The sequence below is a fragment of the Schistocerca nitens genome, chromosome 10 (assembly GCF_023898315.1).
Source record: "Schistocerca nitens isolate TAMUIC-IGC-003100 chromosome 10, iqSchNite1.1, whole genome shotgun sequence".
NCBI classification, from domain to species: domain Eukaryota; kingdom Metazoa; phylum Arthropoda; class Insecta; order Orthoptera; family Acrididae; genus Schistocerca; species Schistocerca nitens.
The window spans coordinates 30,635,508-30,663,397 of NC_064623.1; the positions used below are offsets into that span (position 1 = coordinate 30,635,508).

The 27,890-nt window shown below is 40.1% G+C and overlaps 1 protein-coding gene across 5 annotated transcripts in view; it reads right to left on the reverse strand.

Annotated features, from left to right (window-relative positions):
• Positions 1-27,890, reverse strand: part of LOC126210216 (uncharacterized) — a 131,750-nt gene that overhangs the window by 51,846 nt on the left and 52,014 nt on the right. For 3 of the 5 annotated variants that reach the window (XR_007540624.1, XR_007540625.1, XR_007540623.1), the window contains one exon: positions 13,467-13,621. The exons of the other annotated variants lie outside the window; for them this stretch is intronic. The gene's annotated coding sequence lies outside the window, so the exon portion shown is untranslated. The remainder of the gene's footprint in view (positions 1-13,466; positions 13,622-27,890) is intronic. 5 annotated transcript variants of the gene reach the window in all.

Consider the following 27,890-nt stretch of genomic DNA (forward strand, 5'->3'; position numbering starts at 1 on the left):
CTTGGCTCCCTCGGACTACTATTTGTTCCCCAATTTGAAGAAATGGCTGATGGGACAAAGATTTTATTCAAACGAGGTGATTGCAGCAACTAATAGCTATTTTGCAGACACAATTCCTATTATTCAGAAGGGAAAAACAAATCAGAACAGCATTGGATGAAGTGTATAAGTCTAAAAGGAGACTATGTCGAAAAATAATAAAGGTTTACCCCAAATACAAAAGTAGTTTTTATTTTTGCACTGACTTTTCAAATGCCCCTCATACACACAAATTCACAGAACAGCTCTCTCTCTCTCAAACAAAAACACACACACACACACACACACACACACACACACACCATGACCACCGACCTACTATAAATATAAAGCCCTCCAAGTTATAGAAGTGTCATTTCTTATTTTACATCTTGTTTTTACCATACTGCCACCACGTTATGTTAATTTTCAATTATTGGTGTCACTGAGCTGCTGCCTTGCCTGCCTGTGAGCGGTAGCAGCAGCGCTTATCGATATAGGCCCTTCCGTATTATCTTTGCTGGACTGCTATTACTTCCTGGTCGTCATGTGTTGCGAGTTAGTTCGGACCTGATAGTGTTTCAGTTGGCACGTGGCACAAGTTCAGTCGAGAGCGGCAGCAGTTGAGGTCTGGACTGCCAAGACTCGCCTGACGGTTGCCAACACACATGATTGGAGTGAGGACGACTTTGGTTGGTCGTCGGCCGGTTGTCTTGCCAGACGACGTGTATTTGGCCGGCGTTCACTTATGGGTTGGCTGTGTGTGCCGACTCGTGATTCGTCCCTGTTATTGTACAGGCACTGCCGTTGCATTGTCTAGTTCTTTGTGCAAGTGTTCATGAAACTGTGTGTAGTTTGTGTGATTTTGACTGACAAGTTATTTTAAATGTTGTCGACGTACTGGCTCTGTCAAGTTGGTCGGTTGGAATGAATTGGGAGGAATTCTCGGCGGGGCGTAGTTTGGCCGGGGCCCGCATGCGGTCTCTACGCGGTGTCCGGAGAGTGTGGCGCTGTTCCCATTGCTACAAGGTCCGTGAGTCACCGACCCTGGACACGAAAGTTTAGTTTTGATTTAACTTACCAGCAAGTCAAGACTGTTCACATTGTGTTGTTCTGAGTTTGTTCTTGGCTGTTGGGATATTCCCGCGAGCAACAACATGGTTTTCCAGTTGCAAAATCCTAACCACCTTCTGGTGGAGTTTCACTGTATTTGGTTATTTGAATTGAAGTGCGCAAGCGGAATCTTCTGCCTTGTGGCCGTTAACGTTCCTGTTACCCGCCCTGGCCATTGACGTAAATTTCAGGCAGTGTGGTTTCCTCACAGTGTTGTTGCTGTCCAGCATGGTGTGTCATTTGACAGCTCCGTGTATGATTGGTAGTGGGCACCAATATCTTCTGCGTTGTTCTGTTCAACTCCCTGTTGTGCCTGGTCAGGTGAAGTGGAAGTTATCTTGTTGGTGAGACCGCTGACTGTCGGTCTGTTGGGTTGTCGTCAGATCGTGAATGGTTGGTCCGACTGCTTGTCTCACCTAAATGAACATTACTGTTTTCAATTGTAGGCCGACCCTCGAACATCTGGGCACCCTTGTGTGTACTGCCTTATTTCTTTTAATTTGTTCTTGTTGTTGGTACTTGTATGGCTTCTAGCTGGTTTTGTGTTTTAAATTAGAGTTGTTTTACTCTCAAGGCCTTCGGCCTAGTTTAAAGTGCTGTTTCACGTAAGCCCTTTGGCATTAAAAAAAAATTTTTTTTATTTAATTTTTAAGTCTTCGGCCTACAGCCGATTTGAATTTAACTTGTTTACTTCAGCCTAACTAAAGAACTGTTTTAAGATAAGGTTTGCCTGATTATGTCTGATTGCCTGATTTCAGCTGTTTTTAAATTAAAGTGGCTTTCAGCCAGTAATTAAGTCCCAAAGATTAAAGCTGTGTATTTAAAAAAAATTTTTTTGGGCTCTTGTAATGTTTGATCAAATAATAAAGTTGTATGTTCGAATGTGACTGACAGCCCTTATTTTGGCGCCTTTCCACAACTTATTCTATCTGTCCTGTCCTGAGGGTTTAGCGGGGCATTTCATAATGACTGCTAGTCAAGACACACTCATGGCGCACGTAGTATAAGTGAGTGTGCTGCCCATATGTAGAATGGAGAGCACAATCTACCCAAGTTTGACCGATGGCACACTGTAATGCCCCAGAGGCTCGGCATGAGCATTCTGGAAACTGCATGACTTATGGATTGCTCTAGGAGTGGCACGGTGAAACCGTGTCCAGAAACCGTGACGTTGGGAGGCCACCCCTAATTACGGTTCTCTGATGACATATGCTGGACAGACGGGTAAAACAGGGCAGGTGGAAAATTATGGTGGGACCAACATCAGACTTTAATGCTGGGCAGTGTACAGGGGTGTCTGAGCACACAGTGCACCAAATACTCCTAACAATAGACCTCTGCAGCCAATGACTCTTGCATGAGCCAATGTTAACAAATGACATTGGCAAATATGACTGAAATAGGCAAGTGACCATTGGCACTGGGCATTAACACAGCAATAGAGTGCTGTATGGTTTGATGAATCCAGATACCTTCTTCATCATGCTGATGGGAAGGAGCAAATCTGTTATCTTCCAGGAGAACTGCTCCTTGACACCTATACTGCAGGACAGAGACAAGCTGGCGGTGGCTCCATTATGCTCTAGGGAACATTCACGTCGGCATCCATGGGTCCAGTGGAGCTCGTGCAAGGTACCGTGATGACCAAGCAGTATTGTACACTGGTTCCAGACCACATATACCCCTTCATGACTATCCTCTTTCCTGACGACAGTGGCATTTTTCAACAACATAAAGCAAGATGTCACAAGGCTGAGAGTGTCATGGAGCAGTTCAACGAACACAGTAGTGAGTTCCAAATGATGTGCTGGCCCCACAAGTCACCTTATCTGAATCCAATCTAACACATCTGGAATGTGATTGAACATGGCGTCAGAGCTCATTGGCCCCTCCTCCCCAAAAGTACGGGAATTACGTGAGTTGCGTGTGCAGACGTTGTGCCAACTCCCTCCAGCGACATACCGAGGCCTCACTGCTTCCGTGCCACGATGTGTCGCCACTGTTATCTGTGCCGAAGGTGGACATACTGGCTGTTAGGTAGGTGGTCATCATATTCTGGTTGGTGAGTGTATGTCGCATAATTCAGAAGAAAGGCCTTTGGTTGACAGCTCACTTTTTTAGCAGTATTTTTCTTTTCCCTGTCTGTGACTCATCTCCACTATATGGTGAGCAACAATCTATCCTTTTCATTATACTGTCATTATTCCATCCTCGATTTTCCATTGTTTTAAAACTATTTATAACATGTTGGAAGTTCAGACTTATTTTGTCAGTCAACCACCATCTTGTACTTTGAAACAGATGGGCTTTTACCACGGAATGTGAAATGGAAATTTGTGTTAGTTTCCAATAAGTTGCATTTCAAAATGTTTTTAACTTGTAACCGGTTTTTTTTATAAAACTTCCTGCTTGATTTTATTTCACTTACTGATTATTTGTGTCCAGTATAATACTAATGTAACAGATAGACTATGAAAGACAATATGCTATAAGGGTTATTGCAGACTTTGGTTATTAACATAAAAATTAACTAACTTACTATGCCTATTTTTATTAACTGCTTTCATATGGCATCATATTTTGGAGTAATTCATTATTAAGGAAGAAAGTAGTCTCCCCCTCCCCTATTTGTTTTAAAAGAAAAAACAACCCAACTTATTTCCACTATCACTAGATTTAGATTATTTTTGAAGGTATTACCAAAAGCCTAAGTAAAGAAAACTAATGTCTGGAAAAAGGGAGATGTGGGTGGTGCAAACGTAATGTCCCTTGTGTGGAAAAGTATTGTCGAACTGGCCTTGAAAGTGAAAACACACAATAATACAAACTGAAGAGCACCATTGGCGTATCTACTTCCATGTAATGATTGTGAATGGCACCAACTATTCACGAGATGTAAAGAGCATAACAAGATGTAAGCATGTTCCACACGACAACAGTAGCTTTGAAACTCTGCCTAAAACTAAAACATTCAAAAACTAATTTCAACCTGTTATCGCCTTTCTGCAATTACAATAGTGTGCTTGGTGAATGTATAAACAAACATTTGGAATAAAAATTGAAGTCACCAACATCTACTAAAAATTTGTGCATTTCACCTAACGAAAGATTTTCGATTTAGAAGAAATCATCATACTTTTCATGTGAAAAACGATATTAGTATGTTATTGGTTGCAAATTGGTTACCAGTACTACAAATTAAATTTTAGCACTAAATGTTATACAGCTAATACAGCATTTACATTGCAAACATACAGTGGTAATTAACGATCTACGTAAACGTGCTGTTTTGAGGTGATATCACGCTAAGGACATCTAAAGTAACTCATTGTTTTTGACAGTTTACTGACCAAAACTGTTTCTGATTCAAACATTGTTACAGTCAATCAATCCGATAGACATACGAATAACTTCATGTTATAACATTCCTTTCATTCTTGCACTGAATGGCAATTTTTTTTTTATGGCAGCTAAATATCCTACTGGTCCTATTTGTATTGAAAACAGGTAATCTGGCTTTTAGGGAAAATTGTACACCTACATATAATGCTGAGTCCACCTTTCCTATTTTTGGACTTGGCAACCCCAGTTGTGACAAGAATGGTGTTCATTGTGCAGGCAGAACATGGAAGAAAGCAATGCTTTTCATACTGGCTGGTAATTTCACTCCCCAAGAAAGCAATTCCTGTGAATTAGATACTATATACAAAAACTAAGTAGATATTTAGTGCACCTGCTGATGGGAGTGTACACAAAGGCATTCCCTATTTACAGTTACAGCACCAGGTGTCAACTTAATTTGCACATATAGTATTTGCTGTTATCCTTTGAGTTTTGGCAGACAGAGATTCTTTTCAAAGCCTTATATACTTATTCCACATTTCGAAGCCACCTATATCTCAAATAGTCTTTGCATTTTGTGAAGTTTTGGTCAAAGAATTATTCAAAGGCAATCCAGTTATGGAAATGATACTGAAGTAAACAGGGTTATTCTATATGATGGACCCATTTTCAAAAATTTGTACATATTCAAGTACAAATCCAAAACAAACCAGCTTTATACCAATGAAAAGAGGAAGTTTCAAAGTTTTTGGCGGGCAGCGGTGGGCAGGCAGTGATGGTTTCTCCGAAGCGGCTGGTAGAGTTAGTGCGGCAATAGGGGAGTCATTCTGTTTCACTGTCAGTTGTGAGTGAGATGGTGACTATCGAGCACAAGGTTTTCTGCATTCTTGAGTTCGCAAAAAGTGAATTGCAAATTGCAATGCAACGAGCATTTTGTACCAAATATTCGGTATTCAACCACCAACTCGCAAAAGCATTAGCCATTGGTTTAAGCAATTTAAACAGACTGGGAGTGTGTGCAAAGGAAAGAGCACAGGCCGAACGCGTGTGTCAGATGGTGATGTCCGATGAATTCAGGAAAGTTATGTTCGCACTCCCAGTAAGTCTACCAATACAGCCAATTGAAAACTTTGAATACCCCATCCAACTGTATGGAAAGTTCTGAGAAGGCGTTTGGTGTACAAGCCCTACCGATTACAACTTGAGCAAGCTCCCCAATGACAAAGAGAAGCGTCTCGCATTTTGTGGTTATGTGCTAGCAAAGATGGAGGATCACGCATTTCTACAGCGTGTAATTTTTAGCGATGAGCAACATTCCACTAAGGTCAACAGACACAATGTTGAACTGTAACAGGTATCACATACTTGGACATGTTGGAACCATTGCTGTTCCCTCGACTCATGGAAGATTACCTGGACTTCATTTTCCTCCAGCTGTGATGTACGAGGTTTTTTTGAATGACTCCCTTCCTCAGCACTGGATCAGTCACAGGGGACTTGAGGACCTGGCTCTGCACTTCTGGCCGCCAAGATCTCCTGATCTCTCATCATGTGATTATTTCTTATCAGGTTATGTGAGGGAAGATGTTTATATCCTGCTTCTATCGACCACTCTGAACGATTTGCGGAACTGGATCACTGTTGCCTTGCACTCAGTAACAGCAGATATGCTTTGGCATGTGTGGGACAAGTTTGGCTACAGTGTCGATATTTTTCTGTGCAGCCAATGGTGGCCACACTGAACATTTATAACATTTATCACATTTATAATTATTAAAAACTAATTAATTACAAATTATTAAATTGAAATCAAGCTTTATGAAAAAAACTTTGTAAGTTTCTCTTTTCATTGGTATAAAGCTTGATCATTTTGGATTTGTACTTGAATAAATATAAATGCGACGTTTTGAAAATGGGTCCATCATTTAGAATAATCCTGTACTTTCTTGTACTGGAATACTTGTAATACACTAATATATATATCAAATCCTCTTCAATATCAACACATCACACATCTTCTACAATGAAGTCAAAAACAGTAATAATGAAATAAAGGGAATTTGCAGCTGTTGTCGATTCTTCATCTTCATCCATGCTCATGAATTCCACCGTTCTCTTAAATAAATTCAGTTGTGTCAGAAAGTGTACCTGATACAATTTGTCAGTAGTGTGTTTGCCGAGACCTCAATTCATTTTCCACGTCACTGCTTCTACTGTTAAGTGCAGAAGCCAGTTTTCTGTATGGAGCCTTTTCTTAACTTTGAATTTTTATAGTCTGCACTTCACACATTCCACAGGCACTGCTCTGTGTGTTAAGATAAAATGTGTGTTGTAATGACACAAAAAACAGATATATAAATCTACCACACTCTATGGCACAACACAATTATTATATGTACTCTACTACAAGAAGTCACGAAGTACCGGTAAGTCATAAGAACATTAACACTAGCCCCATACAGTAGCATTTAGTGGTAGCAGCCCAGAGACAACATTTTCTTTTATATGTATATAATAGAGGGAAACATTCCACGTGGGAAAAATATATCTAAAAACAAAGATGCGTGACTTACCGAACGAAAGTGCTGGCAGGTCGATAGACACACAAACAAACACAAACACACACACAAAATTCAAGCTTTCGCAACAAACTGTTGCCTCATCAGGAAAGAGGGGAAGGAGAGGGAAAGACGAAAGGATGTGGGTTTTAAGGGAGAGGGTAAGGAGTCATTCCAATCCCGGGAGCGGAAAGACTTACCTTAGGGGGAAAAAAGGACAGGTATACACTCGCACACACACACATATCCATCCACACATTGTGTGTGTGGATGGATATGTGTGTGTGTGCGCGCGCGAGTGTATACCTGTCCATCCACACACATTGTGTGTGTGGATGGATATGTGTGTGTGTGCGCGCGAGTGTATACCTGTCCTTTTTTCCCCCTAAGGTAAGCCTTTCTGCTCCCGGGATTGGAATGACTCCTTACCCTCTCCCTTAAAACCCACATCCTTTCGTCTTTCCCTCTCCTTCCCCTCTTTCCTGATGAGGCAACAGTTTGTTGCGAAAGCTTGAATTTTGTGTGTGTGTTTGTGTTTGTTTGTGTGTCTATCGACCTGCCAGCACTTTCGTTCGGTAAGTCACGCATCTTTGTTTTTAGATATATTTTTCTTTTATATGTATTGACAAAGCTTTGTATCAGCATTTTTGTGTTTATATCATTATTGTAAAACACATTTCAAATCCAGCATAAATGCAGGTTTAATTCAATAAAATTTTCACGGTTTTCACGAGGTGACTTGGTTTCCTAGAGTAACCTACGGAATGGATCCAATTGGTTCATCACTAATATTTTAAAGAAAGCAAAGAAATGGAATATTTCAGCTCCTTATGTATTTGAACACTGGAGTCATGTTCTTCAAACTTTCTGCAGTAGTACACTAAGTATTCATGACTTGCAACATAAACTCTGGCTGGACTTGTAAAATATATCAGAAACTCAAAATTTCATGATTTTGAAGCTGTAATTCATTCAAAATGAACTGCATTTGCATGAGTGTTTTAGCTGTACCACACAGAGTTAACAAGAAATGCAACATATCCATGCTATACTTTCTCTGCACAGTAGCTTTACATATAATCATTCACCATTGTTTTTATAACCTTTATTATTTATGTTCAATAACCTAGAAAAGGCCTTTGACAAAGCATGCAGAGAAGCTATGTGGAAGAACTTAAAATGTTTTTTCTGTCCTGAATACTTTCTTTGACTGATACAAGCTTTTCATAATATGTTTGGGCAACTGCTATACTAGAATGAAACATCTGACAAATTCCCTATTACTCATGAGCTCAAACAAGGATGCATCCTCAGGCAATATTTACTGCTCTATACCTATCACCCATGTTTTATGAGACATTTTCTGTTAACACTGCAGGAGTGGAACTTGCATAAAGATTTGACAAAGGGAAATTTGATAAGTACAGACAGCATTCTAAAAGTTCACAAGTCTCACTCTGCAGTATGCAAACGACAATGCTTCTCAAGGTCAGATGCCCGCAGAGCTGCAACTGTCTGGAAATTGTTTAAGTACTGCAAATAAACAGTTTGTCCTGACCATCAATATCCAAAAAACAAAGTTACTCAAATAGTCAGTTCCTGGAACTGCCTTTCAGGATTTGGTTATCACCATTTCCAAAACATCTGTGGAATAATTAGATTTCTTCCTCTATCTAGGAAGTATATCATCAGTTAATTACTTCATGCGGCACATCTTGCTTTTGCATGCCTTCTACATTGTATCTACCTAAATAAAGATCTGACGGTATGCACCAAACTGATGGTGTATTTAACAGCAGCTGCTTCTACCCTGGTTTATGGTTGCGTAACTTGGGATGATATATTGCCGTGACTTAAGAATAGAATGCTCAGCCAACAGAAATATACATTGTGAACATCAAATGGGATGACTTTGCATCAAATACTACTGTTATTGGGAAGGCAAAGATGTGTTGTACAGAGCCACCAACTCAGATAGACTGGGCATGTCCAGCCAATGAAAAATGGAAGATTTCCTCAACAGTTTTTTTAATAGTGAAGTGAGCACATATAGAAGGCCCTGTAATGCTCCTCTGAAGTGCTGTAAGGACCAGTTCAAGAACAATCTATAGAGTCTAAAGACTGACCTGAATAACTGATGTGCTGCAGCAAAGAGAGTAGTGTGTAACCCGCAGCTACTTCGAGCAAGAATGTCAGAGGAAATAAAATGGAAAACATCAGATATGTCAACTCCACCAGCCCCAGCCACGGCCTCCACCCTTTATTATGTGTAATCTATGTGAACGAAACTTTCATGCCAGGATTTGTTTGCTAAGCCATTAAAGGCATCTCCATACCTAAACTGTGATGCAATAATCGAATACAGGTATCAGTTGACGCAATAATTGAATACAAGTATCAGTTGACAATGATATTTCCAAATACTGGGATAATAACTGCTGCAACTACATACTTAATATTCTAACTCTAATCCACATAACAAGAGAGCACAGACAGTTCTTAACCTCTTTCCTCTATGCAGAGGTCAAAATTACAAGGTTCTGTCACTCATCATTCTCCAACATTCCTAAATAAAGAAGTGCAAAAACATGACGTCCTTGAGAATATATAGAGAAAAATAAGCAAATCATAAATTACATGATGAGTTGTTTGTCTCTCCATTTGTAAAGTGTAAGTATAGCAAACACAATTAGTAAATTTTAGTTTCTCATCTAAAGTAAATTGTCACAGGATATGATATAATGATTGTATACATTTCTCCACAAGCGAAGCCAGGATTTGACTTCCGCAGGGTAGAGCGATCCAACAAATGGTCATCATGATAAAGTGGAATTGTAATAGAACACAAAACAACAAAATATAAAAACATGTACACACACACACCTGTGTGTGTGTGTGTGTGTGTGTGTGTGTGTGTGTGTGAGAGATGTGCTTATGTATGGCAGTAAATGTTGTTAGAGGTGGAAGAGAGTATTTGCACATAACTGTTGGCAATCCATGTCTTTCCAAGAAATGGTGTCATTTCAAACAATAATGAATTAGTGAGAGGGGAAAACAGCACAATGATGTCACAAAGAGAGGAGAACTACACACAAAATAATTTCTAATTTGCTCAACACTGACAACACATGTACAGGTTTCACTTCATAGTCCTGTTGATTATGTGCTGTGGTAGAATTAAGGGAGGAAGTTCAGTGTTTTATGTCTCCTTGACAGCTAAGATCATCAGTGACGGAGCTTTACTCTGATTTTTCACTATCAGAGGGGAAGGAAGCAGCCGGGACCTTTTAAAGGAACCATCCTGGCATTCATCAGGAGTGAACTGGGAAACCACAAGTACATATGTTGGGCCAATTATTGGACACACCGACGGCATCATGGGATTTCCGCATCTCCATACCCGCCTGACAAAGACCAACTGGTGGGAAATTCAACATTTTAATAATTTCCAAGCTAGTGGGAAGAAAAAAAAGGGGCCGACTAGCACTGATATAAGATATTCTCCACAAGGTGTAGCACGCAGGCTTACTACCCTCAAAGAATATAGTGGAGTAAGAGAGCGTCAAAGCCTTTAACACCCGCCCCCCTCCCCCCCACACACACAATACACATAGTTTTACTGCCCTACACAAGGGTTGGTATGCAACAGTACCATACTAGCATTTGTAGTAGTAGATTCAAAAATTAAAACTGGCTCTGTGATGATTTCATACCGCAATATGTTCCTAACTAACTGCAGATTTTCAGCCAGCTGTAGTATAGCAACCCACACACTCTCTTGATGAGTGGCAGTATAACTTTTTTAACTAACACCAATTTTCACTGTGGACATGCCTTGATGTGGTGGAAATTTGATATCGATGCTGATGAAATGTTAAACTTCAACCTTTAAGTGTTTTATGTTGTACATAGGACATCTAATACTTCCAGCAGATCTCGATCCACTACTCGCCTGTAGTGTCCAGGCTTACTAACCTTCAAGAAAGTATCTGCTATGAATTTCTAACATGTTATTCTCATTTGACAATCCAAAAGAGTAAACCACAGAGGAGGGTAATAGTATTTCCATTACGATATTGTTGGTGACTGCATCGGACGAGATTTGGAAACCTGAGAGTTAAAGGTGGAGGATATTAACTTATCTGCCACCTTTAGCTCTCTGGTTTTCAACTCTCATTTGGTGTAGTCCCCAACAATCAGTCTTTGCTTCTCATCCCATCCGGTAAATATCCCGTTACCTGGGGTTCTGGGCGAGTTTTCTGAACTCCACTGCTTTTCCTAAAACCTCACCAGTCCTTTTCTTTCACCTCCAATTCCTTCCTCTTCAACCCTTCTGCTAGAAAAACGAGACACTGGTTCCAAAAGCATGAATTCTTCATACCTTTTTTATATGCGTGTTCTCCAGCTGCCGCTTTGTGAGTAGATTTTTTACCTATCCAATTACATTATATTGTTACATACATTCAGCTACACGTTTTGTGCAACAATTTTTTTAAAATCCTGGAGGCACTAAATATGTTACCTTCTCTATCCATAACTTAAATTTCTTTACGATCACAGTATGTTGCCTCATAAATGATTGTTTTTCTTTATTTTTAAGTCTGGGATCTGTACTTAGCACAAAATAATAACAGTAGGAAAACCTTGACAGCATAACCACATGTTCAAAAGAACAGACACCAGGCAGTATCCACAGCTGTAATACATTATATGTAAATTGAAGGTGGAGGCAGAGAAAGGAAATGAAAGGGACTATTGGTGTCAGCTAAATCTGGACTTTCGGCAGAATCAGTGCCGACAACTGCAGGAACACAGTATCTACTGCAACTGTGAAGGCTGTTCTTTGAGCCATGTCCAAAAGAACTGACACCTCTCATTCGTATAATTAATTCGCCTCTACAGGCAAGAATATCTTCTTCAGTGCGGTTGCATAATTATGTCTGACCTCTTCTTGAAGTCTCAAAGTAGTGGGCATGAAGGACATGGACTGCGGATGGGAGTGTGGGTCAGCGGAGAGGTATGCCGAGACAGTATGCGCAATTGCGACGGACACTGCGTTCCGGGTGGTGCAGTGGTTAACGCAACTGCCTAGTAAGCTGGAGATCACAGGTTCAAATCCTGGTCCAGTACACATTTGCACTCACCTCCGCAGATTCCGCATAAAGTCCCGATGCAGCCGACATAGCAGTCTCTTCCCTTCTCTTCCCTTTCTCCACCTCTCCAACTTCCATTTACATATACTGGCAGGTTTTTTTGCCCCCAGGGACTTGGTAGCCAGTGTGCATCCCCCCCGCTCTCTTGCTATGCCACTAACTTTTGTGTTTTCAAAAACTTTATCAAACTATCAGTTACCGGTTTCAAGTACTTTAACGTCCATCTTCTGATATTGTGCATTTCTCATGCCATTCCAACACATTTTTGATGTACTGAAACATTCGTACCTGCCTGCCACTGTTAGTCACTGCTTTTTCATATCCGCTACAAAACCACAGTCCTAGATCTTACTCTGGATGCAAGCAGCAACTCATTAAGTCCAGCACTTCAAAATAGGTGAAGGGCCACAGGAAAGAACAAGAAAAGTCTATTTCTCCACCAAATTGTGATTACTGTAACTATGATATCACCCACGCATGATAGATCGTAGTTCCTAAGTTATAATAGGGGAACTATTGAGGCTAGCGGGGAAAAATGACCACAGAGTACACACGTTGGGGGGCAAAGGAGGTCAAGGTTCCATTTGTTCCCATCCATACATATTCGATTACATTGCTTTGTTTTCTGACATGCTATCATTCTGTCTGCAATAATGTAATGTCCTGTCCAGTTTAAACATTATACATTATGTTGAGTGATTTTAGCAAAAGACACTGAAGAAGGAAGGAACGTACAGAGACACGTGGGGGAAAAAAAAGGGAGGGGGAGGGGGGGGGGAGGGAAAACACAGGCGGAATGAGGTATGTCAAGTGATTATAGCGAAACAGAAAGTAAAGAAGGGACGAGTGTACAGAGTGAAGTGAAAAAAAGGACTACAGGTAGAACGAGGGATACGATGAGAAAACTGTGAGCTTCAACTAGAGGGACAGGTGAGAATTACATTTGCTTTCACTGCAAGTGTTTTCAAGTTGTATCGTTTAAGGAACAACAACGTATTATATACAAATCTTGGGTGTTCTTATTGTTATCGTGTACACGTTGATGGTAGCAATTCATTGCAGGATGTAACTGTTTGTCAGAAAGCCATCTTATCCTTATACAGTATTATAAATCGCTGTGTACAAACTTCATAGAAACAGCTGACTGAATTCAGAGGTAAACATAAAAACAGCCCAAATTAACTACCTCAGCAAATAAAATCCAAAATCTTTTCCTTCATTAAATCTTGGAGAGAAAGAAAATCTCACTATTCTATAAAGGATACACCAAGGGTTTACTTACCCGAAGGGCTACTTGAAGCCAAACTATACAGAATATACAATGAGTCTAATAAAGAGACGACTGTTAGTTTGAAAACTTTCCGTGAAGTTTTCAGCTGAAATTTCAATATTTCTTTTGGATGCCCTCAAAAAGACACGAGCAGCTGTTGTGATTTCCTGAAATCAGATATCAGTGTTAGAAGAGAAATTACTAAGACTAATGACAAAGAAAAAAAGAAAGAAAATACTAAGTCAACTGAAAAATAAACTAAAGCATCATTAGCACAGGACCTACTTACAAAGGAGAATGAAAGAAAAGAACATCTGGTGAAAAGTGTGAAGTTTTTTTCAATGAAAAGAAACAATCGTAAAGAATCCAGAAAATATGAAGACCTAGAGGTAATAACTGTTGATTTTCAAAAATATCTGCCTACTTCTAACGTAACCACATCTGACGTATACTATCATCATCAACTTAATTTCATATCTTTTATTGTCAGACACAATTTCATTATTTTACACGTATGGTGAAAGTGTTGCCCGGAAGGAGGCATATTACATTTGCTTGAAGCTTAAACATTTTAGTAAACCACAGAATTCCATACTTAAGTGTGTTTTCTGCACAACATGGTTCATACACTAAAATGAATTGCAACCTTAAATATAGTTTTCCCTGTAACAGGCCACTCTTATACGGAAGGAGATAAGGATACCGAGTCTTGTAAATGTAAAATCTTGCATCGAGACATCCGATGACTGGAGCGACGTCATTAGTAATAGCAGAATGAAAGCTTATTTATTTATTTATATGAAAGCTTATTTATTTATTTATACCGTATACTTGTTCCATAGATCTGTACATGTGAACAAGTCACTCAGATGTGGAATGTGTCAATGTACATAATAAAATACATAGAATAAAGACATTGTTATAGTATTAATAACAGTGCACAAAAGTCATACTTATTAGCTTAAAAACTAGTCAACATAAATGTGAAGATAGCAGTTTCATATTTAGGGCATTACTGCATCTATTTTAACCTTGAACAGTAATCAAAACTTCCCACTTTGGGTTTAAAAGTGACCCAAAAATGGAAATGAGAAAAACAGGAATTTTTACATTAGGGCATTATTACATCAGTTTAACAGTAAACAGTGTCAAAAAATGTAAAAACATCTTTCCAATCTGGGGTTTACTTATTTCTCTGAAAAAATTCCTCTAGTGAATAAAGTGAGGTCTCAAGTAAATAATTTTTCAAGCTACGTTTAAATACTGATATACTACTCCTTATACTTTTGATGCTGTTGGGTAGGGAATTGAAAATTTTCATTCCAGCGTACTTTACCCCTTTCTGAATAAGTGTCAAGTTCTTTAACTCACAGTGGAAATCCTCTTTTCTTCTGGTGTTAAGTTCATGATGTAGGCAATTCGTTTCATACAGAGTGGGGTTATTTATTATGAAGCACATCAGTGAATATATGTACTGAGATGTTGCTGTCAGTATTTCAAGTCGTTTAAAAAGATTTCGACATTAGGTTCGTGGGGGTACACCACAAATGATTCTTATTGCTCTTTTTTGTGCTGTGAGGATTTTCTTTGCGGCAGGTGTATTGCCCCAGAAGATGATGCCATAACACATGACTGAATGAAAATAGCCAAAGTAAGCTGACTTTGAGATGGTAATATCATTGAAGCGTGACAAAATTCGTAAAGCAAATGTTGCCGACGTCAGCCGTTTTAGTGTTTGTAGAACGTGATGTTCCCAGTTCAGCCTACTGCCCACGTATACGCCTAGGAATTTTGATAAGTACATTTGCTTTATCATCTGATCATTCTGTGTGATAACTATTTCTTTTGGGTTTTTGTGGGTTGTCTGGAACTGGATAAAATTGGTTTTTTTTCAGGTTTATTGAAAGGGAGTTAATACTAAACCAACCCAGAACTTCTTTAAGGATATCATTGACCTCGGATTCTAAGTCAGTAGTTGACACATTATCCACCACAATGCTCGTATCATCAGCGAACATTGTAAATTTACACTGCTTATTGATGGATAAAGGCAGGTCATTAACATATATGAGGAACAGCAAGGGCCCAAGCACTGATCCCTGTGGCACTCCATGCTGCACAATTCCCCACTCAGAGTCCACTATATATTGTGATACACTATCTGAAACATCTAGAATAATCTTCTGCTTCCTATTTTCGAGGTACGATTTTAACCAGTTCCCTACATGTCCTGTAATTCCATAATGACAGGCCTTCTTGAAGAGTATCTGGTGATCTACACAGTCGAACGCCTTTGATAGGTCGCATAAGACACCAATTGGCAGCCTCTTGCTATTTATAGACTCTAGAACATCATTTGTGAATGATAAAATTGCGTTATCTATTGAAACTCCCTTTTGAAAACCAAACTGCTGACTGATAATGATGTTCAGGTCACCAAGGTGTGCCAAAATCCTGTTGTACAGAGCTTTTTCTAGGACTTTTGAAAATGTTGTTAATAGAGAGATAGGGCGATAGTTTGACACATTTGTAGCATCCCCTGCTTTGTACAGGGGCCTGACAACAGAGTATTTCATTCTGTCTGGAAACACTCCTTGTTGCATGGATGTGTTGCAGATGTGAGACAAAACTTCGGTCACTTCACTACAGCAAGCCTTCAACAGCTTGCTTGAAATATCGTTGATACCAGCAGAATGTTTATTTTTCAAAGACTGTATGATTTTTTTGATTTCATTGGCAGTAATGGGAAGCACACTTATTTGACTGAAAGGTTCTGGAAAACTATTTTTCATTATACAGGCAGCTTTATCTACAGAACCATGGCAACCTATCTGTGTTGGGACAGTTAAAAAAATGTTGGTTAAAGATTTCAGCAATTTCCTCACTATTAGTTATCTCTGAGTTGTCAATAGTTAAAACAATATTTTTGTCTTTGGTGTAGTTTACAGTCCCTGTTTCTCTCTTTATCACATTCCCGATTGTTTTAATTCTATTTTCAGAATTAGTAATTTCAGATGCGATACACATACTTTTAGAGTTTTTAATTACTTTGGCAAGAATTTTACAGTAGAGTTTATAATGTTTTAGCTGAGCAGGGTTGTTAGAAGTTTTTGATGCTATGCAGAGTTGTCTTTTTCTCTGACAGGAAGCTATGATGCCCTTAGTGAGCCATGGTTTTTTTGCAGACCTAGCAGGTTGGACTCTGTATGACTTTTTTTGGAAATACACTTTCAAAGGTACCTGCTATCTCATTTGTGAATAAATTGTATTTTGAATTAGCAGTTTCTGCTAGATAAACAGGTGTCCAGTCAGTATGCTGAAGACATGATCTGAACGTTTGAATAGCTTCCTCACTTATTTTCCTTACTGTTTTCCATCTAAGTGAGGTGTCACTCAGAGGAATTCCCAAGCTGTTGAAAGTAACTTGTTGTCCGTCATGGTCAGACAGACCGTTTATAACCATTTCAATATTAATATGGTTGACTTTACTCTGATCAACAAAAACGTTATCAATGAGAGTACTGGAAGAGGTTGTGGTTCTGGTGGGCGAGCTAACCACGGGAACAAGGTTGTACGTGCACATGAGATTTTCAAACTCCACCTTGCAGGGAGAATTAACCAGAAATCTATGTTAAAATTCCCAACAACTACCATGGCCCTATTTTTTCTACTTAAGTACAACAAAAGAGTATTTAATTGTTTAACAAACACTTTAAAATTACCAGATGGTGCCCTGTAAACTGCCACAACTGTTAATCTGGAGACAGTGTCTGGCACCTCTATAGCACATACTTCAAAATGTAGCTCAAAGCAGAATCTTTGTACATCTATTGCCGTGAACAAGACATTGTTTTTTACATATACAGCTACTCCTCCTTTGTCCATATAGTTCCTGCAATAAGGCTTAGCTCTACACTGTCATCAATTGTGCCACAGATGTGAAATCTTAAACTAGGACAAACTTTGACTTTATGTTAAAATGTACCCTATGCTAACTGATCCATTAGAATTATAAAGGTTGAACAGTAGAAGCCAAGATTCGTGCTTCACAAGGCAAACTAGAATCTTTTTGAAAGTTGTTTTTACTGGGAATCAAGGCACAGAAAAGAAGAAACCAAGGAAGCATAGTAAGCAAAGTGCCCACACAAATGGAGAGAGCTTTACAACGGAAAGCTGCCTCTTCAAGTCGCAAAACTGAAGGATCTACTACATTTGAAACAGTTCTTGACCAATCCTACTTCTCAAGCATTCAATGATTTTTACAAAGACGACGAAGCTGACCTTGAGTATGCAGATTACACACAATTTATGATCCATCACTGGCTAAAACTATCAAGGTCATGACATATTTTTATTTCAAAATTAACTGTTCACGTTCCACCCGTTAAATGTAAAAGGCTTAAGAAATACATTTTTACACTATATGAGTTATTCATTTCACTTGAAATTACAAAAACATAATTCTGAAAATTGTGGTGTATGCTCCCATGACAGTTCTTCCACAAGGCTCTTTAGGTGGTGTGTCAGTTTCAAGACTTGTCCCCATCTGTTCTATAGAGTAGTCTCTCGCTGTCGTCCCCAGACTCCTGTTGTGCTGCAAAATGGCACCAACCCTAGGCTGGAAATATTTTTAATGAAGTGATATAGCAATGAAGTACATGCTTCATTTGCTTTAAAAGATTAAAGATTTGTCTACCTTTTCTATTAATTAATAAAAGAGGAAGGATATTATGGTCACAGTAATAAATAAAAAATATAACAACAATTCATCCATAGTACAGGGAGTATATTCCCCGGGAAAACTGGGAATTTTTCATTATTTTAGTTTCCAGTTAAATTTTCGTACTTTTGACTGGCAAGAACGGATCCTCTTAGAAAGTATTTTACTTTAGCCTACTACTGCAGAAGTAATAATGCTGCAGCAATAAAACAAACAAGACAATAACACCAAAATAAAACTGTAGATGCAAACAAAATGTGACATTTACAACAAAACACAGCGCACAGTTAGAGGTGGCAAAAATAACATAACTGATAGAAATAACCGGTTATTGAAAAGTAGCAGTTACTGTGATAACCGTTCGATCTGATATCAGCAGTTATTTCAATTACTGCGAACAGTGCCTCGCGCCATCTGTTTACCGAAGTTCGTACTATGCTTTCACATCAATTGATCTATCTGAGATCTGGCTACGATGGAGAGGGATGGACATATGGAAGGTGTTCTATACGCCATGGAAATAACTGAGAGACTGTGCGCCATTTGTTGACATAACTGTGCATTATATTGTGCGCTCTCACTACTTTCAGCACAAACAAATAAAGATATCATCAGAGCGGTGGGGCAGGTAAGAGCGACCGTAACGACATTGCACATTGGGGGGGAGGGGGGGGGGGGGTAGTACAAATAGTTACTATAAGGAATTCGAGCTACTATGGAAATAACTGTCACAGGTTGGTATTTTTCTGTGGCAGTTATCGTATTCGCTCACCATTCTCGTTCTCTGGCAGTTAACGGGCAACCACTACAGGTAACCTGAAAGTTGGCAACTGTGTTCCTGACTCCTGTTATAGGTCATAGAACCGGTGATATTTCCATAGAGGATAGTTACTGGAGTGAACAAAATATTTTCGTACTGCTACGGAAATAACCGCTGGCCATTGGAGATTCCAGAGAGTTGACAAATAACGGTATTCTATTTTCTTCATTTCTTATAGTTCTGTAACAGGTGTCACACTCTTTCAGGCCTTTGGTTGCATTACAGGGTAACTTTTCACTTCATGTTCTTGTCTGTCTTTGTGTTAATGCCTCAAGGCCAGTAATACCAGCAATAGTCTTATACATAGAAAACTACGCAATATTGTAAAGAGTATGCAACATGTTACTATTTTTCAGGGTTTTACACTTGCCGGTACTGAAATATTTGAGTAATGTAGGCGATCAAAAAGTGGAAAATAGTTCAGCATTTTCTCACAGTATACCATAACCCTAAAGCTCAGTGGCATCAATGTGACGAAAGAATACTGGTGCTGCATCAGATCAATCACATTAAAGTGTGATTTATCGACTTGTGTACAAAAAGACTTGTGCAATTTGGCAAAACATAGTTTTTAGCTTTACTAAAAGAAAAATGAGTTTTCTCAATTTGCATACATCATACAGAGGTACTGAGAAGAGTGGAAGATAAAGACAGATACTAGATGTAATAAAAAGAAGAAAAAGAAATTGTATTGGGCATATATTAAAAAAAATGACAGACTGATAAAAACAGTTTTAGAAGGTTATGTAGAAGGGAAAAGGAAGCGAGGAAGAAAGAGATTTCAGATACTAGATGTTGAGATGGAGGGTGTAACATACAGCAGCCTTAAGAAGGAAGCAATAGATCGAAGAAAATGGAGAGGCAAAAGACCAGACCTGCTAATGTAGCACAAAACTTATGATTATGATACAGCCATTACAAAAGGGCTTTATTTTATTTGATTAGTTTTTGTCCACTGACTTTGAAACATTCTCTACACAATATGGATCACATTAATTTTATAAAGGGAAATTGTACAATGGAATATTTACATTTTAATAAAACTGTAGATATACTTATTTTAGGCCTACTATTACTTGTGCACACAACATGAAAGTTTTTGAATCCACGCTGCCCTCCAATACTAAATTGATGATCCCTTGATGCCTTAGAACATGTCCTAACAACCGGTCCCTTCTTCTAGTCAAGTTGTGCCACAAACTTCTATTCAATACCTCCTCTTTAGTTATGTGATCTACCCATCTAATCTTCAGCATTCTTCTGTAGCACCACATTTCAAAAGCTTCTATTCTCTTCTAGTCCAAACTATTTATCATCCATGTTTCACTTCCATACATGGCTACACTCCATACAAATACTCTCAGAAACGACATCCTGACACTTAAATCTATACTCGATGTTAACAAATTTCTCTTCTTCAGAAACGCTTTCCTTGCCATTGCCAGTCTACATTTTATATCCTCTCTACTTCGACCATCATGTTATTTTGCTCCCCAAATAGCAAAACTCCTTTACTATTTTAAGTGTCTTTTCCTAATGTAATTGCCTCAGCATCACCCGACTTAATTCGGCTACATTCCATTATCCTCGTTTTGCTTTTGTTGATGTTCATCTTATATCCTCCTTTCAAGACACTGTTCATTCCGTTCAACTGCTCTTCCAAGTCCTTTGCTGTCTGACAGAATTACAATGTCATCGGCGAACCTCAAAGTTTTTATTTATTCTCCATGGTTTTTAATACCTACTCCGAATTTTTCTTTTGTTTCCTTTACTGCTTGTTCAATATACAGATTGAATAACATCGGCGAGAGGCTACACCCCTGTCTCACTCCCTTCCCAACCACTGCTTCCCTTCTGTACCCCTCGACTCTTATAACTGCCATCTGGTTTCTGTACAAATTGTAAATATCCTGCCACCTACAGAATTTGAAAGAGTATTCCAGTCAACATTGTCAAAAGCTTTCTCTAAGTCTACAAATGCTAGAAACGTAGGTTTGCGTTTTCTTAATCTAGCTTCTAAGATAAGTCGTAGGGTCAGTATTGCCTCACGTGTTCCAATATTTCTACGGAATCCAAACTTATCTTCCCCGAGGTCGGCTTCTACTAGTTTTTCCATTCGTCTGTAAAGAATTCGCGTTAGTATTTTGCAGCCGTGACTTATTAAACTGATAGTTCGGTAATTTTCACGTCTGTCAGCACTTGCTTTCTTTGGGATAGGAATTATTATATTCTTCTTGAAGTCTGAGGGTATTTCGCCTGTCTCATACATCTTGCTCACCAGATGGTAGAGTTTTGTCAGGACTGACTCTCCCAAGGCTGTTAGTAGTTCTAATGGAATGTTGTCTACTCCCAGGGCCTTGTTTCGACTCAGGTCTTTCAGTGCTCTGTCAAACTCTTCACGCAGTATCATATCTCCCATTTCATCTGCATCCTCTTCCATTTCCATAATATTTTCCTCAAGTACATCACCCTTGTATAGACCCTCTATATACTCCTTCCACCTTTCTGCCTTCCCTTCTTTGCTTAGAACTGGGTTTCCATCTGAGCTCTTGATATTCATACAAGTGGTTCTCTTTTCTCCAAAGGTCTCTTTAATTTTCCTGTAGGCAGTATCTAGCTTACCTCTAGTGAGATAAGCCTCTACATCCTTACATCTGTCCTCTAGCCATCCCTGCTTAGCCATTTTGCACTTCCTGTCGATCTCATTTTTGAGATGTTTGTATTCCTTTTTGCCTGCTTCATTTACTGCACTTTTATAATTTCTCTTTTCATCAATTAAATTCAGTATTCCTTCTGTTACCCAAGGATTTCTACTAGCCTTAATCTTTTTACCTACTTGATCCTCTGCTGCCTTCGCTTCTTCATCCCTCAAAGCTACTCATTCTTCTTCTACTGTATTTCTTTCCCCCATTCTTGTCAATTGTTCCCTTATGCTCTCCCTGAAACTCTGAACAACCTCTGGTTTAGTCAGTTTATCCAGGTCACATCTCCTTAAATTCCCACCTTTTTGCAGTTCCTTCAATGTTAATCTACAGTTCATAACCAATAGATAGTGGTCAGCGTCCACATCTGCCCCTGGAAATGTCTTACAATTTAAAACCTGGTTCCTAAATCTCTGCCTTACCATTATATAATCTATCTGAAACCTGTCAGTATCCCTAGGTTTTATTCTATGTATACAACCTTCTTTTATGATTCTTGAACCAAGTGTTAGCTATGATTAAGTTATGCTCTGTGCAAGATTCTACCAGGTGGCTTCCTCTTTCATTCCTTACCCCCAATCCATATTCACCTACTACGTTTCCTTCTCTTCCTTTTCCTACTATCGAATTCCGGTCACCCATGACTATTAAATTTTCGTCTCCCTACACTATCTGAATAATTTCTTTTATTTCTTCAATTTCTTCGTAATCTGCAGAGCTAGATGGCATATAAACTTGTACTACTGAAGTAGGCGTGGGCTTCATGTCTATCTTGGCCACAATAAGGCATTTACTATGCTGTTTGTAGTAGCTTACCCGCACTCCTATTTTTTATTCATTATTAAACCTACTCCTGCATTACCCCTATTTGATTTTGTATTTATAACCCTGTATTCACCTGACCAAAAGTATTGTTCCTCCTGCCACTGAACTTCACTATTTCCCACTATATCTAACTTTAACCTATTCATTTCCCTTTTTAAATTTTCTAACCTACCTGCCCGATTAAGGGATCTGACATTCCACGCTCTGATCCGTAGAATGCCAGTTTTCTTTCTCCTGATAACGACGTCCTCTTGAGTAGTCCCCGCTCGGAGATCCGAATGGGGGACTATTTTACCTCCGGAATATTTTACCCAAGAGGACGCCACCATCGTTTAACCATACAGTAAAGCTGCATGCCCTCGGGAAAAATTACGGCTGTAGTTTCCCCTTGCTTTAGGCTGTTTGCAGTAGCAGCACAGCAAGGCTGTTTTGGTTAGTGTTACAAGGCCCGATCAGTCAATCATCGAGACTGTTGCCCCTGCAACTACTGAAAAGGCTGCTGCCCCTCTTCAGGAACCATACGTTTGTCTGCCATCTCAACAGATACCCCTCCGTTGTGGTTGCACCTACGGTACGGCTATCTGTATCGCTGAGGCACGCAAGGCTCCCCACCAACGGCAAGGTCTATGGTTCACGAAGCGGGGGGGGGGGGAGGGGGGGGGGGGGGGGGGGGGGGGGGGGGGGGGGGGGGGCGTGTAGGGGGCGGGGCAGGTCCATTATGTTAAGCAACACTAAAAAACTTTGGCAGGTGCACTCACCGCTATGTTGAGGCTCTGTTATATGCCAAACTTAGCCCTTCATTTTCAGTGCTCACCTATCTCGTTCATGATTTAGTCTGTTACATATTCGACAGTTAACTCTCATGATATTAAATTGTAAAAATAAGAAAAAAAGTCAAAGCTGGCAGTTGGTATTGACACATGAAGTGTTCATTATTGCCTCCTATGGGTAACAAGAGGGAAAAAAAGCAAAACATGGAATCGACAGGTAAAGTATTCCTCAAGGCAGGAAATTCTGTTATTGAGAAATTTCTGAACGAAATCGTATTCTCATCACAATACTATTAATTCAGACTCTTACAATCTGGATACCCAAAGAAGAATTAGATCAACAGAGTAAAAAGGGTATCATAATGACATCTGAGGCATTTAAATCTGTTACCCTTACGAGGTCAACAGTACCCATCATCCACTGGAATTCCGCGAACAATAATGTCAAACGTAAGATATATTGAAAGCTTGGAGAAATGTAATTTAGTCGTTCTCACACCAAAAAAATCAAGACTCTCATAGTAGCTGAAGAAACCGAGCAGTTTTTTTCAAATCTTACATAAAACTTGGATTAGCGTACTCTCACTTTCCTCAAATGGGCTATTAAGAGAGCTAACAAAGCTGGCGCTCGGCATGCTGGCTAATGGCAGCGGCTGTCAATGGGAAATGCCTTTACAGTCGCTCCAATCAGCCACCGCGCCGAGTGTCGACTTTGCGCGTATATATCACATTATGTATATTTTTGTGTTGCATTACAAGGCCGTACACTTATTCTATTAAGTGAACAGCATAAGAAATTACCTACAGTATTCAGCTTACGTATTAGTTCATACTTAAAAACGCATTATTATTATTATTATTATTATTATTATTTTTTTCATTTAAACAGTGCTGTGGCGAAGCTTCGCGTACTTTCTGTTGTAGCTGCGAGGATAGCATTTCTAACAGCGACCGATAACCTACGTAGATATAATATGAAACACCAATAACCGTCCGAAGATCAAATGCAATTTACCGAACAGTTAATTTGCTAAGGATATGGCACGATTTATAATGACATTCCTGCCACTTAGCAGTACTCGTAATTATAATTATACTGATAACTGAACTGATGGATTCCACCTACTTCGTTATTTTACTGTAACCCCACCTGGAGTATTCGGCAGTGAAAAATAAGTGGTAGTTATTTATAACCGTTAAAATTAACTTCAAAATAACCGTTTGGCCCACCTCTTGCACACAAGCGTCTGCCGACAGCAAAATGTTTCAAAGACTTCAGGATGACGGCAGTGCAATAGGTCGTAACAACAAACTACTTTCGATGAGCGTGACACCACGATTGTTTAAATTCCTAATAGTTCGCGTGAAAATATTGGGAATGGTGGTTTGAGAAGCGTTAATTTTAAAATAAATTTCCTCTTACACAAGATTAATTGTGTTGCATGTGAGAATGTGGGTTGAATTTTTTAAAGGACGGAGCGTTTGAATCTAATTTGAGGGTCCGCCACTTAGAAAAATTTCGGGCCGAAAAGACCAGCCATTTATGCCACTATTTAAAATTTTACTGGCACATTTGTGTTTGATATATCTTGAAGGATAAAACACGCTAAAAATAGACAAAGCTTCGTGGTTGTTAAGTTTTTCATATTGATTTTAGTTCTTTCATAGATTACAAATTGGTTCAAATGGTTCAAATGGCTCTGAGCACTATGGGACTCAACTGCTGTGGTCATAAGTCCCCTAGAACTTAGAACTACTTAAACCTAACTAACCTAAGGACAGCACACAACACCCAGCCATCACGAGGCAGAGAAAATTCCTGACCACGCCGGGAAAAGTTGAAGCGCTCGATGAAATTTACCCCTTGAAATACACTCCTGGAAATTGAAATAAGAACACCGTGAATTCATTGTCCCAGGAAGGGGAAACTTTATTGACACATTCCTGGGGTCAGATACATCACATGATCACACTGACAGAACCACAGGCACATAGACACAGGCAACAGAGCATGCACAATGTCGGCACTAGTACAGTGTATATCCACCTTTCGCAGCAATGCAGGCTGCTATTCTCCCATGGAGACGATCGTAGAGATGCTGGATGTAGTCCTGTGGAACGGCTTGCCATGCCATTTCCACCTGGCGCCTCAGTTGGACCAGCGTTCGTGCTGGACGTGCAGACCGCGTGAGATGACGCTTCATCCAGTCCCAAACATGCTCAATGGGGGACAGATCCGGAGATCTTGCTGGCCAGGGTAGTTGACTTACACCTTCTAGAGCACGTTGGGTGGCACGGGATACATGCAGACGTGCATTGTCCTGTTGGAACAGCAGGTTCCCTTGCCAGTCTAGGAATGGTAGAACGATGGGTTCGATGACGGTTTGGATGTACCGTGCACTATTCAGTGTCCCCTCGACGATCACCAGTGGTGTACGGCCAGTGTAGGAGATCGCTCCCCACACCATGATGCCGGGTGTTGGCCCTGTGTGCCTCGGTCGTATGCAGTCCTGATTGTGGCGCTCACTTGCACGGCGCCAAACACGCATACGACCATCATTGGCACCAAGGCAGAAGCGACTCGCATCGCTGAAGACGACACGTCTCCATTCGTCCCTCCATTCACGCCTGTCGCAACACCACTGGAGGCGGGCTGCACGATGTTGGGGCGTGAGCGGAAGACGGCCTAACGGTGTGCGGGACCGTAGCCCAGCTTCATGGAGACGGTTGCGAATGGTCCTCGCCGATACCCCAGGAGCAACAGTGTCTCTAATTTGCTGGGAAGTGGGGGTGCGGTCCCCTACGGCACTGCGTAGGATCCTACGGTCTTGGCGTGCATCCGTGCGTCGCTGCGGTCCGGTCCCAGGTCGACGGGCACGTGCACCTTCCGCCGACCACTGGCGACAACATCGATGTACTGTGGAGACCTCACGCCCCACGTGTTGAGCAATTCGGCGGTACGTCCACCTGGCCTCCCGCATGCCCACTATATGCCCTCGCTCAAAGTCCGTCAACTGCACATACGGTTCACGTCCACGCTGTCGCGGCATGCTACCAGTGTTAAAGACTGCGATGGAGCTCCGTATGCCACGGCAAACTGGCTGACACTGACGGCAGCGGTGCACAAATGCTGCGCAGCTAGCGCCATTCGACGGCCAACACCGCGGGTCCTGGTGTGTCCGCTGTGCCGTGCGTGTGATCATTGCTTGTACAGCCCTCTCGGAAAATTGTCTTGTTTCGACTTCGATCTTTCAGTACTTCGTCAAATTCTTCATGCAGTATCATATCTCCCATTTCATCTTCCTCCAGGTCCTCTTCCATTTCCATAATATTGCCCTCAAGTGCATCTCCCTTGTCTATATACTCCTTCAACCTTTCAGCTTTCCCTTCTTTGCTTAGTGCTGGTTTTCCATCTGAGCGCTTGATATTCATACAGGTGGTTCTCTTTTCTCCAAAGGTCTCTTGACTTTTGCTGTAGGCAGTATCTATACTACCCTTAGTCATATATGATTCTACATCCTTACATTTGTCCTCTAGCCATTTCTGCTTAGCCATTTTGCACTTCCCATCAATCTCATTTTTTAGACGATTTCCTTTTGCCTGCTTCATTTATTGCTTTTTTATATTTTCTCCTTTCATTGATTAAATTCAATATCTCTTGTGCTACTCAAGGATTTCTACTTGCCCTCGTCTTTTTACTTACTTGATCCTCTGCTGCCTTCACTATTTCATCTCTCGAAGCTACCGATTCTTCCTCTATATTCCTTTCTGATGTTCTTGTCAATCGTTCCCTAATGATCCCCCTGATGCCCTCTACAACCTATTGTTCTTTTAGTTCATCCAGGTCCCATCTCCTTAAATTCCTGCCTTTTTGCACTTTCTACAGTTTTAATTTGCACTTCATAACCACATCTGCACCTGGAAATGTCTTAGAATTTAAAATCTGGTTACTAAATCTCTGTCCAACCATTATATAATCAATTTGAAACCATTAGGTATCTCTTGGTCTCTTTCTCGTATACAACCTTCTCTCATGATACTTAAACCAAGTGTTAAGGTTTCTACTTCTGGAATGTTGTTGATGTTGTTGTTGTCTTCAGTCCTGAGACTGGTTTGATGCAGCTCTCCATGCTACTCTATCCTGTGCAAGCTTCTTCATCTCCCAGTACCTGCTGCAACCTACATCCTTCTGTATCTGTTTGGTGTATTCATCTCTTGGTCTTGCCCTACGATTTTTACCCTCCACACTGCCCTCCAATACCAATTGGTGATCTCTTGATGCCTCAGAACATGTCCTACCAACCGATCCCTTCTTCTAGTCAAGTTGTGCCACAAACTTCTCTTCTCCCTAATCCTATTCAGTACTTCCTCATTAGTTATGTGATCTACCCATCTAATCTTCAGCATTCTTCTGTAGCACCACATTTCAAAAGCTTCTATTCTCTTCTTGTCCAAACTATTTATCGTCCATGTTTCACTTCGATACATGGCTACACTCCATACAAATACTTTCAGAAACGACTTCCTGACACTTAAAATCTATACTCGATGTTAACAAATTTCTCTTCTTCAGAAATGCTTTCCTTGCCATTGCCAGTC